This window comes from Anolis carolinensis, chromosome 4 (genome assembly GCF_035594765.1).
Source record: "Anolis carolinensis isolate JA03-04 chromosome 4, rAnoCar3.1.pri, whole genome shotgun sequence".
Classification (NCBI taxonomy): Eukaryota; Metazoa; Chordata; class Lepidosauria; order Squamata; family Dactyloidae; genus Anolis; species Anolis carolinensis.
The window spans coordinates 53242089-53263298 of NC_085844.1; positions in this window are offsets into that span (position 1 = coordinate 53242089).

The following is a 21210-nucleotide window of genomic DNA, read 5'->3' on the forward strand; positions in this document are numbered from 1 at the left end:
AGAAATGTAAATCTGTGGGTGTGATGAGGAGGATCCAAGCTTGGGAACCAATAAAAGTACCTCTAAGATTGTAATTCTATGATGACATTTCCTAAGTAGATGTATGGGCAGAGTTGGTTTGTGAAAAGGGATGGTGCACATTTCTCCATTCATGTTGTATATCCTTCTAAGTAACTGATTGGAAGGTTGTATGTAGGCAAGTAAGGACCTTCCATCAAGATCCCCTGAGATGGCAGTATTATTGTCCTGAGTGGATGGTAATTCATTGGTGATATGTCTTTGTGGTCTTAGTTGGGAACTAGATGGAACCACTAGTGGGGCTCTGCCATTTCTTGACTTTAGTCCATTCTGTAATAGACTAGTCTTGGGTACAAATCTTCCTTTGTTGATTTTTTTTTCTAATAGCATATGGTGAGTACTGTACCTTCAAAAATGTATTTTTGTAATTCCATGGTTTTGGCATCACTATCTTGCAAGTCTAAGCATATGAGATTGTATTAGGACATGGTTGTAAATTAGTGGCTAAAGATAGTGTTCCCTGCAATTGTAATTTCTGTAGGAAATTGGTAGTCTTTCCAGGGTACTCTCATTACTCCTTCCACCTTTTCCTGACCTAATTCCCACCACTCACACAATGGAACTCTCATTTGTTCCTTCTCTCTCTGAAATATGCTAATTAATTAAACGGATTCGTCTATTTTTAAAATATTTTTTCTAAAATATATGCTCATCTTTGTAGTATCCATGTGAAGTTTCATATGTCTCGTTTCCATGGTCTTAGAGAGGAGGAGACAGATAAACACACACACACCCAAATACTTGTATTATTGCTGATAAAATGATGCCATGGACTTTTCTTGGCAATATTTGTTCCTAGAGGTTTGCTTTTGTTTTCCTCTAAGGCTAGATGGTATAATATACTCAAGGACACTCAATTGGTTTCTATGGCTGAGAGAGGTTTTGAATCTTAGTTTCAAATCCTCAAACCATATTGGCCCTCCTGAATCCCACTTTGCTGGTTGGAATCAAAATAATATCTATTGATCAGCAACTTTTCAAAAACTGAACATTGTAAAAGAAGGTGAATTATGAATAAGCGAAGCAATATTGTTAGTTACATGGCATGAGCTGATTTTTATTTTTTTAAAAAAAACCCAAGAAAAATATCAATTTATTCCAAAACCTAAATGACAATGACACCACTGTTCAGTTAGCAAGAGGTCCTTGACATATCTCATAGAAGGGTGGAAACAAGTACTCCTGTCTTACTTTCAGATTCTCAAGGGCATTCTTATTAAAGGAATTAGATTATTCTTGAACAAAAAATATTCTGATTCTGGCATGGTGGAAATGAAGTGGGCAGATATTATGGACAGATTCCAAGCTGAGGTGATTTGTTTTAAAGCCACTGAGAGTTGATAAAAATAAATTGAAAATGGTGCTTCTCCTAGATTTTGTATGTTGTATTTTGATCATTCTTATAATGGCAGTAGATTTCACTTGCATTAATGTAGCTTTGTGTTTTTAAATCATGACAGCAGCCCATGATGAAATTATCTTCTGTTTTGTGGTGCCCATTATAACGAGATGCATTATCATTTGCCTTTATATAAGGATTGGGTGGGTGGCTCATCAAATGGCATCAAAATTCACTTCTTGGGAATGAGTGCTTCATTATTACAGAAACATTCCCTTTCATGTTCTTTCAGAAAGTCTGTGGTCTCTTCCGTCTTCTGACATAAAAAAAAAAAAACTGGCATGGTTATTAAGGCCACATTTAGCTTTTGAAAAAAAGAAAGAACTTTTTACAGAAAGAAAGCAGCAAACAGATTTCCATAGTGAGGCAATTCAAGTTTTGCCAACTTTGTCAGAGTCTCCATACATGGACAAAAGTAGTAATATGAAAGTAACTTCCCTCCAACTGACCAAAGAATACAGCTTGTTAAAAAGAATATTGAAAACCAGTAGGAAAGAGGGTCAGAGATGACTCTGCTCAAACTTCTCCAAAGATGAAATAATAGACTATGAAAAAAAACTTTCCTACACAATCTTGAGGTTGACTTTAAGGCCTCTGAAAGTCTCACTTTTTATTATGCCAAACACAAGTATGTATGCAGAGATCTTCTTTTCTTCCTTTTTTTATCTTGATGCTCAGTAGGACAGAATGTACCAGATTGGAGAAGGAGAGAGAAGGTGAAAAGGCTCTAATGAAAAAGACTGTACTATGGGTCTGACAAAATGAATTGTCCTTATTACTCTTTGTATACCTTACAAAAAACGATGAGATTTCTGTCAGATAAGGACAGTGTTAATTAAGTACTCATTAAAATTAGGTAATTCTCATTACAATTTAACCTAAACACAGGCCTCCCATATCTCTGTCCCTAATATTTGGCTGAGTTGCATTTAGCCAAATATTAGCATGCCTTTAAGGATGCTATTAATCTGGGAAATGTAAATCCATCCACACCCTGTGCAGTTTCTCAAAGCTATGTCAGTGATATGACCCATGGCTGCTTTCAGTAGGATGCCCATTACAGTCCTCACCAAAGGGAGTGTCATCATCTGACAATGAAGTTTTGCTTAAGCATTAAGACCTGTTGATGCATAGCAACTTATGTGTGAAATAAATAATTGCTTGTGATAGTAATGTCCTATTTAAAGAAATGGAATTAATCAGAAAATAAAGAGTGGGGATTGTTATTAGGAGTGCCTTGCAGGATTGAACTAGCAAGCTATTTCTGTAATACTAATATTGTTGGAATTGGATACTGTGAGAACTGGCTGTAACCAGCCAGCCAGCATACCTAGTTTAGAGAAAAGAGCAAGCTTTAAAGATACCATTCTGTTTAAAAGCAGGATTATCATCCTCTTGGTTAGAGCTTTCCAAACTGTAGCAACACTAGTGTGTCAGCTACAGTGTGTAGATGTGTCTAACGTAACAAGGAACCTCTGAGTCTTTGTGAAATAAGCAATAAATCATATATTTTTCAAAAATGTAAATGAAATACTTTAATGGCATAATGCCATGTTCACAGCAGCATCAGATAATTTCTTGTTCATTTTGATGGCGACATTGCTGTAAATGGCTTTGGATATTTTCATAAAGGTGCAAACAATTCAGTAAGTAAATACATTTCCCATCAACGGGACTAACGAAAAACAGTTTGGCATGTTCATTGGACTTTTAGGGAGTTTAAAATAACTGAAGAATTCACTCTTTGAATGTTTTTACTACAAAAAATGAAGCATATATGTAAGTATAGGACAATCAGGAAACAATGTTCTATCAGCATCAGTATCCAAACCAAAGTAGATCCAGGCAGTTTTGTCTGTAAAGTGTTATGTGAATTCTTCATAGCAACTGAATGTGTTTGTTCTTTTTGTAGTACTGAGTATAAAAGCTCCATAACCACTCTAGACAGTTGTGCTGGATAATGCCACAAAGGAGGCAGAAAAATACATCTTCACTGCCATGGCATAGACTTTCCAATGGGATCTGACATATTTGATCAGATCTTCTGTGGGTTTTCTATCATCAACACTATAGTTTTGCTTTGTTTTTGCTCACCCCAAAGCTACAAGCTTTCTGGAGAACAAGGGGAAATCCTTTCTCTGCATGGCAGGAGTCAACACTTAGGAGTTATCATGTCTACCACCCAGCCATTTCACCAGATTATCCAGGTTTTTAACAATGTAATGGATCCTTATGATGGTATATGCTGTTTAATAATATTTCTCTCTGGGAAGAGCAAGTATAATTCTTGGATAGGATTGTACTGTTAAAATGCTCTTGCCATTTCTCTGTTCTAGATATCAGCCAGGGATTCAATTGTGAAATGACTCCTTATGTTAGTGTTTGGTATTTAATATATTCCCCTCTCCTGCAAACAGGTATTATTCTTTCATTGCACTGTTAAACTGAAACATATCAAGAGTGTATCTCCAGAACCTAGCTGGAAATCTTATCTTTCTCCATTTTATCCCTTATTCATCCTGAAAAAAAAACTGTTTAATGAAGCCCTTGGATGCACTACAGAAATAGTTCTCTATAGAACACTATGTAAAAATATGTGCAAGGCTTTTAGTTTGCTGTTGGGAATAGTGTGAAATAATTCAGATAGGCACTTGATATGAACCTGACCTAAGAGCATCTTCTGAATATCTCTCAGATGGCTCCTCTACATTCATCACCTTTCGGTTCATTTCTGCTCATCACACAGGGCCTGTGTGGCATTAACACAACACATTGACTTAGGCTATACATAATGGCTGGGTTGAAATCACAACTGTAGGCCTGCCCTTGTATCTCAACTGCTGTCTTCCTGTAACAATGGGGCTTCAGGGTTAAGAAAAAAAAGGAAACAAAAACATCAGCATATTGAATGGTGATGGAGCAGAACTGCAGCAAGCATATCAGTATGAATGTATCTCAGTATTAACCCCATTATAAAAAAACAATTAAAAGCCTTTTATCCCAGTTCATTGAGATAAATGCAAAACTATACAAAATTATAATATGAATTTATAATATTGCTATCACTAGCCTTTATAATATTGGTATCATTTCTATTATTTAATGTATTTTTTGAGTTAGAAAGGAACCCTGAATTTTGTTTGTTGTTGAAAGCAGGAGAAGTACAAGAAGTTTGTATCATACATATTTAAATAATAAATATTCAAACTGCGGTGTTACTATCCAAAGCAGTTAAAAGTGAAAAGAATGACTTCATCACACCGGGCTTTTTTCCCATCCTAGGACAGTGCCGAGATACAGTTAGGATGGAGTCCGCTGGAGCCCATCACATGATTTAGGGCTACTTCTGGAGGGGATCTATCCCACCTCTGCTCAGCAGCACATTCAGAGGCTGCCCTGAGACTATCTGTGTTCTGATTCAAGAAACCAGGGGGAAGAGAGTGGGATGAATTCGGGGGAAGATGGGAAATGCCATGTGATAATAAGGGGGCGATACAGGGAGCTGCCTGATGGTTCCCCCCACTGCCTCACTGAATCACCCGCTGAGCCAGGGATTCCTTTAATGTCCCCCAGCTTATGTACCTCTGCCTGATGAGGCCTTAAGAGCTGAGAGAGATGGATAGCATAAAGTCAAAATTGGAAGTTCAAATTAATTGACAATTTGGACTGGAAATAGGAAACATATTGGGTCTCTCTAAGTGTTAAATAATTAAAAGATTCATGAGGAAGTCATATTTCAGAAAGGAAGAAATAACTATTGTCTCTGACACAAGATTTTAAGCAGAGGTTTATTTTGTTGTATATTCATTCAGTCGTTTCCGATGATTTGTGATCTCATGAACCAGCCCACACCTGAGCTCTCTATTGGCCATCGCCACCCCCAGCTCCTTCAAGGTCAAACCAGTCACTTCAAGAATAACATCCATCCATCTTGCCCTTGATCGACCTCTCTTCCTTTTTCCTTCCATTTTCCGCAGCATCATTCTCTTCTCCAAGCTTTCCTGTCTTCTCATTATGTGGCCAAAGTACTTCAGCTTTGCCTCTAATATCCTTCCCTCCAGTGAGCAGCCGGGCATTATTTCCTGGAGTATGGACTGGGTTGATCTTCTTGCAGTCCAAGGCACTCTCAGGATTTTTCTCCAACACCATAGTTCAAAAGCATCTACCTTCCTTCGCTCAGCCTTCCGTATGATCCAGCTCTCACATCCATAGGTTACTATGGGGAATACCATTGCTTTAACTATGCAGACCGTTGTTGCCAGTGTGATGTCTCTACTCTTCACTATTTTATCAAAATTGGTCATTGTTCTCCTCCCAAGAAGTAATCTTCTTTCAATTTCCTGGCTGCAGTCTGCGTCTGCAGTAATCTTCGTGCCTAGAAATATAAAGTCTGTCACTGCCTCCACATTTTGTCCCTCTATTTGCCATATATAGAACATCATAAATATGACCTCCAGAAACATGTCCAGAAATGGGCTGGACTAATTTGACTCTTTGCTTATTAAAATTCAATATCTGAGATGTCTACCAGGATTTTAGATTTGAATACATATGCATGAGAAAGTAAAGGGCATTTTGAACAGAAACAGAATTTGTAAGATCAGAGATCACAGACCAAGTGGACTACATTGTTTAAAAAGGTTGCAGAAAAATAATTCAAAGTATTCTCAGAATGATTTCACAGAAACATAGACAGGATATTTCTTATGACCCAAAGGGAATTGACATTTTACAGCAAGATTTGGAAAACGCACAGGATAGAGTTATGATGAGAAAGATCAAATAAGAGGAAACACAGATTAAGTCCCTGATAACCTTCCTCCAGGCTCTGTTGAGGCATTCATGAGGGTGAGAGTGGGTTTTGTATTCTTCAAAGATAATTTGAGCTGTTCTTACCTCTATTGAATTTTTGAAACATAGGAATGGCAAAAAGACTTTTGATTTTTTTTTTAGTTGAAGAGAAAGCATTTGAAAATATTTATTGGAATTACTTATTTCAAGTATCGGGGAGAACAGATTCTGTTGAAAAATATTTGGCAATGAAACACAATCTACTCAGTCCAATAGGTGAAGATTTTGTAAATGGCAAAGCAATAAGATTAATTGAAATAGAAAAGGGAAGTGATATGGTTGTGCCCTCTCACCTTTGCTGCTTATTTAGGCATTGGAGTCCCTACTGAGAGGTATTATACAATATAGCATAATCTGCAAGGTGTGGGCAAAAGGAAAAAAAAGTATGAACTGAGAGCTTATGCAGTTTACCTTATAATGGCAAATTGGACTCAGTGAAGGTTATTCTAGAACAGGGGTCCTCAAACTTTTAAAGCAGAGGGCCGGTCCACAATCCTTCAGACTGTGGAGGGGCCGAATTATCATTTGAAAAAAACCCGAACAAATTCCTATGCACACTGCACATGTCTTATTTGTAGTGCAAAACAACAACAACAATGAAAGAACAATACAATATTTAAAAATGAAAACAATTTTAACCAACATAAACCTATCAGGATTTCAATGGGAAATGTGGGCCTACTTCTGGCCAATGAGATAGTCAGGTTAATTAGGATTGTTGTTTGTTGTTGTTGTTGTGTGCCTTCAAGTCATTTCAGACTTTGGGCGAGCCTAAGTCTAAAATTTATTTATTTATTATTTATTTATTTACTGCATTTATTTACTACATTTGTATCACACCCTTCTCACCCCAAAGGGGACTCAGAGTGGCTTACAAATTATATGTACATACAATATATTATATTATTAGCATAGCACAATATTAGCATTATATATTACTATATTGAACTATACCACTATACTGTAATATTATTAGTAATATTATATGTAATATAGAACATATAATTAATATTATTATATGGTATTATTATTATTATTATTATTATTATTATTATTATTATTATTATCAATATTATATGTAAATACAATATATTATATTATAAAACTGAGGGCAGGGGCCAGGTAAATGACCTCGGAGGGCCGCATCCGGCCTGCGGGCCTTAGTTTGGGGACCCCTGTTCTAGAAAAAAAGACATTTGGGAGTTGCTCCAGATTTATAGTGATTGTAACAAAACTAAATTGGTTACAGTGGGCACCACATCTGCATTTTCCCGATCCATGATGATGGAGCATAGGAGTGCATGATTATAATAAATATAAGAGGAAATTATTATTATTATTATTATTATTATTATTATTATTATTATTATTATTATCTTTCTTTATACCCCACCTTTCTCCTCGTGAGGACTCAAGGTTGCTAGCACTCCACACTAAACAAGTTTAAGGGGAAAGTTCTAATAAATTACAATTCTTAAAGATATTTGCTCTTTTGTGACCAATAGTGGAATAAGAAGACCAGACACAGAAATTTGGATTAAATAAGGGTCATATTATTTCATCTAAAATGTATTTATTTTGCATAGAACCTGAAAGGAACAAAAGGGGGAAGGAATGGTTGCTTACCTGTAAGCATGCTTCTTTGAGTGCCTGGAAAGGCCTACCAGAAGGTTGTGAGCAGCAAGCTCAGAACCTTCTGGAAGGCTTTTCCAGGTATTGGCTATAGCTCGGCTGGCCTGCATTTAGGTTGTTTCTTCACCGTGGTCTCTGTGAAATCACACATATGGTAATTCGTGTGTCTGTGCAGCAAGCTCAGAACCTTCTAGAAAGCTTTTCCAGCTGTTGGCTATAGCTCCACCCACCTTCCTCAGAAGACATATAGCCCTTGGGAGGGACTGTAACCTCAGTTCCCCTGCTGCAGAATCACAGCGAAGAGACTGAGGCATGATGGTCAGCGAGGAGGTTGTGCAGTGATGTGCAAATTTCACATATGACCACTTGAAGAAACACAGTTTACTGGTAAGCAAACATTCCTCCTTCATGGTCCCTGTGAAATCGCACATATGGAAGACTAGCAAGCTACAAACCTTGGCTGGTGGGTGTCATGCTACTGCTGAGAAGAGGACCGCTCTGCCAAAGGCTGCCTGGCACTTGGAGAGAATGTCCACCTTATAATGATTGATGAAGGTGGGTGGAGTGGCCCAGGTGCCCACACAACAGATGTCCTGCAATTGCACTCCCTGGAGATATATTGCTGCAGTGGCAACAGCCCTAGTGGAGTGACCCCTGATATGTAGTGGTGGAGCCTACCCAGCAAGCTGGTACGCCAGCCAAATTGTTGATACCACCCATACGACAGCTGCTGGGAGTCTGGGACAACACTGGGAGGCCTGCTGTATTGCTACGGTACAGCAGTAAGAGCCTAAGTGACTTCCTGATTGCTTTCATCTTGTTGAAGTAAAAGGTGAGGGCCCTGCGGATGTTGAGGAAAATATCAAGCACCTTCTGAGATTTCAATAAAATCTGAAAAGTAATAACCCTATTCGAACCTGAGATTGTACATAGGGTGTGCATCTTCAGCTAGGAGTAAATCTCATTTACAAATGAATTTTCTTGGAAAAATTGATTCTGGATTATTTCCTCCCTCAATCCATATTTTCTTACAAAGTACATCTGTTTATTAGAAGATGGTTTGCATTTTGAAAATTAATCCATTAAAACCAAATATAAAGCATTAAGAAAACAGGCCACAGAATGAGAACAGGATTTTAGAAGATGATCGCTCCAGCTGGAAGCTTTTCCTCCAGCAGGCTTGGCAGGTTTCCCAACGCTTAGTTAATAAAGGATTTGGTTCATTAAAATACAAGACATTAACTAATTAGTTGAGTCTCTTAATATGAGGCTCTACATTTGCATTTAGGAGAAGAAATGTAGAACCTAAACATTTGTAAACTAATCAAAAAAACAGCACTGGCACTTGTTTGGCACAACTTCTGATATGGGACCAAAATTCCTGTAAATTATTTGGACCCTGATGCTGTAATATTCAAAGAACTCCATGTATGGAGGACCACTTATATGGGGTTTTCTTACATGATCACATGAATTTTTCCCACCCAAATCCCCCAATACTGGCTGGATGCTGATTTGAGGATTTGATAAATGCTTAGTCTTCAAGAGATCCATTGAGTCCAAATTTCCAAGAAGGAACAAGTCTCTGAATTGATCATTGCATGAGTATCATATCTTCTAACATTTTACAGATGAAAACTGGGACACAGGTCAACACACAGTCTTCACAGATTGAGGTCCCAGCAGTGGTGTGATTAACACAATGAGAGTGGCTTCTCAGTCTGTTGCAGCCTTCTTCCGCCTTCACAGCCGTTGTGACATGTACCATGTTATCCTCCGCCTGCTCCGCCGTTGAGGTCTTTTACGGATTGTTCTTGGTCTGGATCCTCCCCTGTGGCCACTCTTGGGAGTGCATGACTCCAGTGGTTGTGCCTGCAGTTCATTGGAACACGCAAGCCCCCTCACCACGTCAAGGTGACAATCCATCGAGTCATGTAATCAGCAATAGTTACTGCATACTGACATGAACACCCTCCCTATTGCACATCTCTCCATTTGCATAACTATGCCAATTCACCAAGCTGTGGCGTTACTCTAATACTTTGGCATAAACCTGTAACCCTACCCTACCACACTTCTGCTGTTCTGTAATTACAAATATAACAATGCTGCAATTGTAGGTATTGTTTATATATATGTGTGTGTGTGTGTGTGTATAGCATTTGAAATAGAAAGAAGGAGAGAGGGAGGGACGAAGAGGAGATACAGTCTAGCCCTTGATGTCACATCTATTCTGGCATGCCAGCACAGAAGTAGAATAGCCCCATCACACCAAGGGGGTCATGAGAAGGTGATATGATTGCCAGCTATTGACAGGATTTTCTAGTTAATAACAGAGAATGGGTTAATCATGGGGATGAGGCACACTGGCAATGGGATTTACATAACTTTGTACAATAAGAACTGTCACCAAAGTTGATGGTCTTGCTTCAATGTAAGTTTGACTCTTTCATGTGATAAAGTCCTTAATTTTCATTAGTTTAAAAAACTTGAACATAAAGGGAGAAATTGGAATGAAAAACTGAAACTTTTAAAAAGCAGCTGAAAAAGTAGGATGACAGAGATTAACTGAGGCTGTCCATGCTAAATCAGAGAGTTGGGGTTTTTTGTGTGTGAAACATTTCTTCTGTTAAATCTGGTATATTGTCTGATCATTGTTAAATATGAGATTTGGCCATACATTGCCATAAGTCATTATAATCCTACAACAGTGCAATTATTTCATGCCATAATTAATGACAGGTTTGAATTGCATGATCCATATAGAATACTACTAAGTTATTTTATTATTTACAGTAAAATCCTAAAACTAAATCCAGGAAGCAAGTGCTAGACCCATTGTCACTACAGAGACATGTTATGATTCAAGACAGGAAACATTAAAAACAACACTTCTGACAATACTACAAAGAAACCTCTGATGAAAGTTGACACCTAGCAGGTGTCTTTTCATAGATAGTAAATATTTCTGTCTGTTTAGTCTTGAGAGGAAAAGTATTTTTTCCTGCATCTTGAGCTTGAATATGCCCATTCCTTCAAAAAGAGGCGAGTAGAGTTTGGAAGTGATACATTAATTCCGGTTCTCTGCTACGGGATGTCATGGTGAAAAGCTAATGGAACTACCATTGACTAAAGATGTTTGAACTTCTTGAAGATTGAATAGGCTAACTTAAGTTAATATATTTGGATCAAAATTAGTTCATATTGAAAATTAGTTCAAATAATGAGCTCCAGGTTTCACTGGTTCTTTACATGAGAACTTCAATGGCTGAAATGAGAAGATTTCTGATATGGTTCTTGCTATACTCTGTCCCATTTCTGAAAACTTTCTAGAGACAGCAGAAATTGATCTAGGACTGACTAGGATCCTGCATACTATATCTAGAACAAGGCATGTGGCAGCTTTTCTAGGACCTGACTTTTGGGGGCGGGGGGGGGGGGGTTATAAGTGCCAAAGAAAGGATAATTGGAAAATGAATGGAAATTAATCTGGAATTTGAGATTATTGTTTGCTAACTCCTATTAAGTTGACTTAAATGTATGATAACCCTATAAATGAGAGACCCCCAAGGTCACATCTACACTGACCATTCAGGTTGGTGTAGGCTCAGATCAACCCTGCTGCAGCTAAATGCTATATGGAGCTGATCTGGGTTAATTTAAGGCAAATCCATCATATCTCAGGTTAACCTAAGTCAGGGGAAAGTCTAAATCTTGCCCCAGGATTTTGACTTTCCCTTGACTTAAGAACAGTGAAGTTAATTTGGCAGGATACCAGTGACAACTGTCTTGATGGCATTCTACATTCGCCAGGTTTAGGTGACCCAGGGGCATGAGATGACAGTCACCAGTTATCCACCCTTCTCCCATATTGTGATGGTCCCCAATTGTGGCATGCTATCTATCTGCTCATTGGCACTCTTGCTTGCATCAGCCAGAGCACTGCTCTACTGAGGGTGATGGGAGGGCGGAAAAAAGGAAGTTTCCCCCTTCTTTCCCCTCCCATCTCCCTCAACTCAGCAGTGCTCTCACTGAAACAACTCTGTTGCGTTCCATGACTCTCCTGGTATCAAGTGCCGAGGTTTATTAAACGAACACAAGGTAAGTCAACACTATATTTACTTATAAAGAAAACCAAAGTCGTGAGTCTTTCAATGGTCTGGCAAAAATACCAGAATTACAGTACACAGCCAGAGTAACAATTAATACAATCCAAGGCAAAAAGTCCAGTTAATGAAGAGAAGTCAAGAACAACCAAGTCAGCAAGAAAAAACAGCAGCCATGGTTGCAGTCCAATAGTCAGATACCAGGAATTAACTTATCAGAGTCCATAAATCAATAATAATAATAATAATAATAATAATAATAATAATAATAATAATAATCTATTTATATTCTGCCCTCTCTCCCTGTGCAAGAATCCAAAAGTACAAACTGAAGTTAGAGTTCTGAAGTCAAGCCAGGGATGCAAGTTGATAAATTAAAGACAGGATGTTAGTCCATAATTCAGAGTAAAGTACTCAGGATACAACAAAGTCCAGAACAGGATTACAGGAACATGGTCAGAGTCCAGAATTCTAACTGAGGGGCAGCAAAGCCAAGACCCAGAACAAGAGTACAAAGGTACAACATTATCTGCTACCAAAGAGCTATCCTTTTCTAGACCCCTTTTATCAAGAGATCTCGGCTGTTGCTCATTTCAACAAACCTTCACAGATAATCTCAGAAGCCTGTGATGCTTTCCCTAAAGGGGAGGTCAGATAAACACCTTTCAGGTTTACCGCAGAAGAGTTCTCCTCTGCTGGAGACCTGCCTCCAGCAGCATCCATGCTGGCCATGACACCACTTAAATGCTGAGGAGCAGATAGGTGCCATGTCACCTACCTACTCCTCAGCAGATAGGTGACATGCTATGTGGCCCATATTGGGAATTTCCTCCCTCCTTCAAGTTGATTGGGGGACTCCCAGGTCACCATGAGAACCTGATCTCGCATCCTGGGTCATATTAAAATCCATAATTTTTGGCCCCCAAACCTACCTATGACATGGGGTCAACTTATACATGGTAAGTAAAAACTTAGAACAATCTACCATTAGATTGCAGTTAAATTTTCCAGTAAAAGTAAAATCATTGTTACTTACATGGAAAGCCTTATTGCCATTGCAACCTAAAGCTTGGGAAGAATTACTTTAAAATGTATTTAAAAACTCAAATATTCAAACAAAAAATCATCACATAAATGACAACCAATTAGCAAACTGTCAATAAAAGCTTTCTGCCATGGCTTCTAGAAATTTAGGTTTTCAAAGTATATTTCTGTCTCCATCCTTTTCTATTTGGCTATTTTAAAAAATCTTATACATATAAAAACATTTTAAAAACATGCTGAAAATAATTATTACCTTGTTTGTTATGAGAAACAAATGAGTTAGCAATCATTTCAGAATACAGTTCAGGAGGTAAGTATTATCCGTTGTTATTACGGATTATGTAATAACCCCATTTGTAGGGTTCGCTGTCTCTGACACATATTTGTTAATGTGGGATTTGTGTATTGGTAGTGTTTAAATGAAATTTGTGTATTGCCTGTATTGCATACTGATTGCATCATCCAGAGTGTACTATAGTCTGGAAAGAGTTAATTACTAAGAAGCTGTGTTGACCTTGATGTGTGGCTGGAACTAGGGAGTGTCCAGACACAAGTGTGTGTGCATTACTGATTGCATCAGTTCTGTTCAATTCTGTTCTGAGTTGAGTCGAGTTCTGTCTGCCTAGAGTGAGAGACCTGTGTTCTTCCATTGTCTGCAAGTCTGTTTGTCTTGATTATTACTGCATATAGTAAAACTTTGTATATAGTTTTACTAACGTCTCTGGGTGTCACTTCGTTCTGCGTTCCACTGATTCCATCCAACTACTGCTGCGCTGCAAATTACTCTGACAATATTTGTATACATTATTGCAAAGATCTGAATTTTATCCTCCCAATTTTCTGTAAATATAAATATAAATATATATATTTGAAAGGACATTGGTCCAGCTATTCAGAGGTCAGGGAGAATTTTATCCTCCCAATTTTCTGTAAATATAAATATAAATATGAGCTGTTTCATGTGCTGTTTGACAGCACTCATCCATTTATATTCAAGTCTATAAAATGGTCTAAAGTCTCTGTCTTTCTTCCCACTCCAGTTTTTGTTTAAAGCTATTTGCAACAGCTACAAAGCATAGTGGTTAAGGTGCAGGTTAAAAAAGAAACAACTTCCAAAATTGGGAAGAAATATATGTTCTATGGATACCTGTATGATAAGCAACCACTATCACAACAATCAAAGCCTGCCATCATATATATTTTTGGGGCCTGCCATCTATTTCTGTACAGTCTCCCTAGAATTCTCACATTAATGTTATTGTGCAAAATGCTATAGAAGGCTATGAATATTTTCCTTTTTTCAAAAAATAAAAATACCAACATTTAAAGACACCAAAGACCTTATCACAAAGGCCAGGTGACGTGAGATTTATTCCAAAATGAAGAGGATTTTATTCTAGATTGGAAAACCAGGGCCAAAATGTTGCTCCAAATCTGCATATCCCTATTAGAAACGTTTACATTTAGAAGCAAACAAATCTCTTCAAGATATCTATTTAAGTTTCTCTTCCCCTCCCCCTCACTGTATAATGTGGAAAGAATTAACACAGAGAAGCAGACTATCTTTCAGTTCTGATTTTTACATTATTATTTGGTGAGCCAATGTTACATTTATCTTTTTTTATCCTGCTCCTTCTTTGAAGTCTTTGAATGCCCAAGATATCTTTGGTAAACAGCAGACAAATCAGTGTGGGAAAATGCTCCCTGAGGCTCCATCTGCAGTGCCATATAACACAGTTTGAAACTGTATTATATGGTCAGTGTGGACACATATAATGCAGTTCAGTGAAGTTGAACTGCATTATGAGTCTACACTGTCCATATAATGCAGTTTCAAACTGCATTATATGGCACTGTAGATGGGGCCTGAGACTGGGATACCTGAAGACTAGATGATTTCCCCCCCTAAAGATTTCTGATCTAATTCTCTGCCCATTTACCACACTGTAAAGCAGTAAAAGTGTGGGAAATTAATTCGCTGGCATCCAGGGGTGGAGCCAGACCATAATTTTCCTAATCAGACCATGATGTGATGGCATGTGGCGTAGTTTGCTTATATGAGACAGTCACACACCCCATCTGCCTCTCTGAATCTTTGGCCCACCCTTCAGCCTCTTTTTGAAGTGTAACCTGTAGTGGTCACTTCGGGGCTGGGTATGAATTTTCCCCCTCATTTTTTTTGCCTATCCTACACTTTCAGGGAGATACGAAAACATGGCTTTGGATGATTTCAGTTTAAACAGGTTACCTAAGCAGGTCTTGGGGAACTATGATTCAGTGATGCACCTACTGGCACATCTGGTGTTGGATGAGAATTTTGAACTTCTCCTGAGTACCAAGTGATCTAGGGGTTGGGAACAATCTCCTGTCCTTGGGGCTGGTTTCTGGGTCTTTGCCCTCACCAGGAGGCAACGCCCTCTAGCTAGCCTTCTAGTATCTGAGCTGGACCTTTGAGCAACCATGTTGATCAGGGATTGCTCTCAGGGGCTTTGGTGTTTTGTCCAAGGGAAAGCTGGGGGCTTGAGTCGGGGGTGACCAACTTCCTCAGCTACTCCCATATCAAATTTGTTGTTCCAGATTTGATTAACCACAGCCAAGAAATATTTACACTGGTAGAAATTAATAAAGTTTACCTTAGTTCATTCCATTTCTGTTGTCTGGTGTCTTTATTCCTCTGGTTTGTCAGCAAATAGAATTATTTAACAGAATTAATTATCCTAAATACCAAATGAGCCAAGAAAGGTGGTACCATAATGCCTGGGTTTAAGAATCATAGCATCAAAGAATAATAGAGTTGGAAGAGACCACATGGGCTATCTAGTCCAACCACCTGCCATGCAGGAAAAGCACAAAGCACCTCAATTGTTTGCCTAACTGCCAGAGACAACATTTTAAAAGTGTCTTATTGATGCTTAAACAGAAACAAAAAAAACAACACAATAACTGGAAAGTAAAAAAAATAATAGTCCTCAACTTCTTTCTTCTCATTAAGAACCAAATTTTGCTCCCTGACCTCTGAATAGCTGGACCAATGTCTTTGTAGGCTGATAATTGGTCCACTTACAAAAAAAAACTATTCCAAGACCTTTTATGTGCTAACTACTATGTTGTAAAACAATAATATTGCATGCACATGACTTTTACAGAATGAAATGAGTTCACATATAGTTTTTGCCAGGTCATAATATTTGCCATTAGTTACCACTTAGGAGTAATTTTAGAGCCTAGTTGTGGATTTACAGTAGTTCTGCAACAACTCCCATTACTGTTAATAGATATCAAGAGGATAACTTGCAAAGTATAATGTTTAAGAACACTCTTTCACATCAAGAACTAGGAAGCTGCCTGTATATTTGGAATTAGGGATGGGGAGGAATATGAGTTGAATTTAAAATAGTTGTATGTAGTCAGCAATGGTCTTCAACCTGAGGGGAGAGATAGCCTTTATTACACTCCAGTGTAATGTAAAGCAAATGTATTTGGGGAAATATGGGTTTAAATTCTACCAAACTGCCAGTTTATCGGGTAGCATTAGTCTAATCCCAGCCTCATTGCACTGGTGGCAAAAAGCCAAACTAACAGCAATTGACTTTAAAATAACATTGTAAGGTTAGAAAAAAAATCAAAGTGTTTGAGGCCTGAATGCCCTGAAGATACCAGATCTTGTGTGATCTTGGAAGCTAAGCAAGGTAAACTCTGGTTAATGCTTGGTTGTGGGATTGCCAAGGAATGCGAGGTACTGTAGGTTACTCATCTGAAGAAGGAAGTGGCAAAACAATCTCTCAGGCCCAATCTACACTGCCATATAATTCAGTTTCTAAATCCAGATTATCTTTTTTGAACTGGATTATATGGCAGTGTAGACTCATATAATCCAGTTCAAAGCAGATAATCTGGATTCAGAAACTGAATTATATGGTAGTGTAGACTGAGCCGTTGTGTTCCTTGCCTACAAAAATTCAATAAAATTCATGAGATCACCATGAATCGATAAGTGAACTGAAGATATACATGCAAGAAAAAGGAGAGAACAATAATAGCGTTAACAAGTCAAGATAACCTCAGATCTTGACATTTTTAAGGCCCCATCTGCACTGCCATATACTGCAGTTTGAATTGCATTATAAATAGTTAGTGGAATCTTACATAATGCAGACTGAACTGCATTGACCAGGATTATATGAGTCTACAAGTGCCATGTGATCTAGTTCAACACAGTTAATCTGCAATCTGAAACTGCATTATATGGCAGTGTACATGGTATCCTAAGCATGTCATGAGTTCAGAGCTGTTACCCTCAGCAAACATTATATTTTAAGCAACAATCGCTGCAACCACGTCTGATCACAGATTACATGATAACATACACACAGACAGAATATGTTTTCCTAGTTGGAAATTGTGTATTTCAAATTGCAGCATTTAATTGTTACTGATCTTTGTAAAGTGCAGTAAGAAGCATATCACCTAGATCAGAAATTTGCACTCAGCTTTGTTTCTCATTTGGAGCTGGTCAGATGGAAACAGGAAAATCTGAATCCCCCATCTGTTGCCTGGACCCATCAAAATTGGGGATGTAGGCATAGTCCTGAAGTCAGGCAACTCTGCATAATATTATGCCATATGCCATAGACCAAGTTTCTCTGCAAGCAATTAATTGATCAAAAAAGTCCATAACAGTTCAGGTAGTATCACTATAATGCCAAGAGTTAAATTGCATGCAAAGCAGTCTTGTCCATGTCTACTCAGATATGCTTGAACTGTTAGGCTGAAACCCAGAAAATCCACTAATTAGTAGAGTTTCCTTCTAAGAAGATATGCTGTTTGTTAGAACATTAGACTTGATCTGAGGAGTCATGTGTTCATATCCTAACCACAGCATGTCGAGAGATGAGTCTATGTTCCTTAGATGAAGTTACTTCACAAGTTTTTTTTCTGGTGATAAAATAGGAGAAAGTGAACTTAATATAAGCTGCTCTTAACTCCTTGGATAAAGAGCAGGATGAAAATATAATAAATACATTATCACTCCAATATTTCACAAGATCCAAGCAAAGAATTGTAAAGAAAAATCATCCTGATCTAAAATTAATTCCTAGGCCTAACTAAAAGTAAATGTACAGAATCAAAAAGATTTACATAAATGTCATGGGTTAGTGTTAGTTAGCATTCATCAAGGTAATCTAGGTCAGGTTTTCATAAACTTTTTTCACTTGCAACCCCTTTCCATCTGAGAAATTTTTATGTGACTCTGGATATATAGGTATCTATAATAAATATAAAATCAAACATTTATCGGTGATAAATTGGCATTTGCAAGGCTTCCTAAACAAGCTAATTTTCCTTTTCATGAAGTAGAGCTGAAGCATTTCCTGCAGAATCCATTATAAACACTGCACATTGTTGCTAATGGATTTGCATAAATGCCTAAAACAGTTGCTAGATAGCATTCAGAAACCTTTTACTGTTGCCAAAATTTTAGTGACCCCAACATTGGGCTAAGGAGACTCCATTTGGGACCAGGACCCATAGTTTAAGAAGCATTAATCTAGGTGACCTCAGATCAATGGTCATATGCTGAAGGAAGGAAGTTAATGTCTCTGAAACATCTGAGAGGAATCCACCTGAACATTAGGAAAAACTTCCTGACTATAAGAGCTGTTCAGCAGTGGAACTGTGTGCCTCAGAGTGTAGTGAAAGCTTCTTCTTTGGAGGCTTTTAAATAGAGACTTGGCCATCTGTCAGGGGTGCAAAGATTGTGGTTTTCTTGCATGGCAGGGGATTGAACTAGATGGCCCATGTGGTCTCTTCCAACTCTATTATTCTATGATTCTATGATTCTAAGTATTGATGTTTGTGTACAAAATAAAGATGTACAGTAGAGTCTCACTTATCCAACATAAACGGGCCAGCAGAACGTTGGATAAGCGAATACATTGGATAACAAGGAGAGATTAAGGAGAAGCCTATTAAACATCAAATTAGGTTATGATTTTACAAATTAAGCACCTAAACATCATGTTATACAACAAATTTGACAGAAAAAGTAGTTCAATAGGCAGTAATGTTACGTAGTCATTACTGTATTTCCAAATTTAGCACCAAAATATCATGATGTATTGAAAACATTGACTACAAAAATGCGTTGGATAATCCAGAACGTTGGATAAGCAAGTGTTGGATAAGTGAGACTCTACTGTATGTATGTAAAAAATATAAAATCTGGGGGCCTAAATCCAATAAGTCCCAGTATAGTAGACTCACTGAACTAGCCCCTGAAGTGTAAGTCATCACTTACATAAATCCCATGTATTCAATGGGTCTACTTTATATAACACACACAAAATAAGATTGGATATATCAGTAGAAATATGATTTGAAATGTACAGGAAGAACATGTAGAATGATATGAAAGGAATCATTTCAAGCAATCACATTTTGAATGTATTTCTGCATCCAAAGCACTTGAAAAATCACAGAAGTATGCTAATAAATACATCTCTTATAAGTTACTTTGGTATATGAAAGCAAAATCTCCTTTCCTGTAATTTGAACCTTTTTGACCCTGGAGTCCTAGGTCCCTTCCAGGTTTTCTGCTTTAAATTGGATTATATGAGGCCCCCATGCCTGATAATCAGGGATAAACAAAAAACCTGGAATCAGATCCTGTGATATACGGCCTGCCTGGAATCATAGTCTTCAGAGCAGCAGAAAGCAAGCCTGCTCTCTATTTTTAATGACATCTTTTCAGATATTTAAACAGAGCTCAGCCTTCTCTTCTGCAGGAAAAACATCCCCAGCTCTTTAAACCGTTTCTCATTGGGCATGGTCTCCAGAACTTTGATCATTTTAGTCACCTTCTTCTGTTCAATGTTTGGTGCTAAATTCGCAAATATAGTAATTCCTACATAACATTACCATGTATTGAACTGCTTTTTCTGTTGATTTGTTGTAAAACATGATGTTTTGGTGCATAATTTGTAAAATCTTAATGTAATTTGATGTTTAATAGGCTTTTCTTTAATCCCTCCTTATTATCCAACATTTTCACTTATCCAACGCTTTTATTTTTCATTGATTGGTTGGGGGGGGGGGGTGCCAAAATTCTGTTTGCCTACACTTGAAAAATACCTAGGGTTGGCTCTGACCATGACTTCCCTTGATATAGACACTATATTCGTTTTGATGCATCCCAAAATCCCACTGGCTTTTTTAGCTGCTGCACCACATTGTTGGCTCTTGTTCATAATGCATTACACAGAAAACTTCTCAGTATATTTAATTGTAAGATTCAGTATTTAATTGTAAGACATTTCTAATTAAATTTACATCCAGAAGTTGGGCTGTTTGCTCACATTTCAAGGCAATATAATTAATAGCTGGTATTAGAAGTTGTCAGGAGGCAGACAAAAGCATATTACCCTATATTTTCTTTTGTTTTATTTATATTGTCTTTCATTTTATGTAGAAACAAATATAGCAATAGCTGCCTTCCCTTTCAATGGCATAATTCTATGTATGTTCAGACAAGGGTTGATATGATTGTCAAATCTTGTTAGTAGCTGTATGGCCTGAATCACATATTAACCTTGATATTATCTCTTCCTGTCATTTCTTTTTAGCTCTAAGCACATATATTATTACATTTAGTTTATAATTAGGTTTCATTTTACTAATCAAGAAGATGCTTTCATTAATGACATTAAACAATGTTCACTAGGTGATGGGATGGCCTAACCTGTGCCAGCAGGAATACTTAGCAGGAGATGAATTGATTTCTCCACAAGTTCAGTGTCACAAATTATAATAGTATGATTTGCAGAATGATATAGAATTAAATTACAGGGCACCAAAGAAGACCCCTTCCATCTGTTACCATCACTAACCTTTCATTCACTAATGAAGGATTTGAAGACTATTCACAAATTGCGCCTAAATCTAATTGATAATGTTTCCATGTGTGTCAGAGGCCCCTTCTACACTGCCCTATATCCCAGAATCTGATCCCAGATTATCTGATTTGAACTGGATTATATGAGTTTACACTGCTAGATAATGTGGGACAAGAAAATAATCTGGGATAATGTCCTGGAATATTGG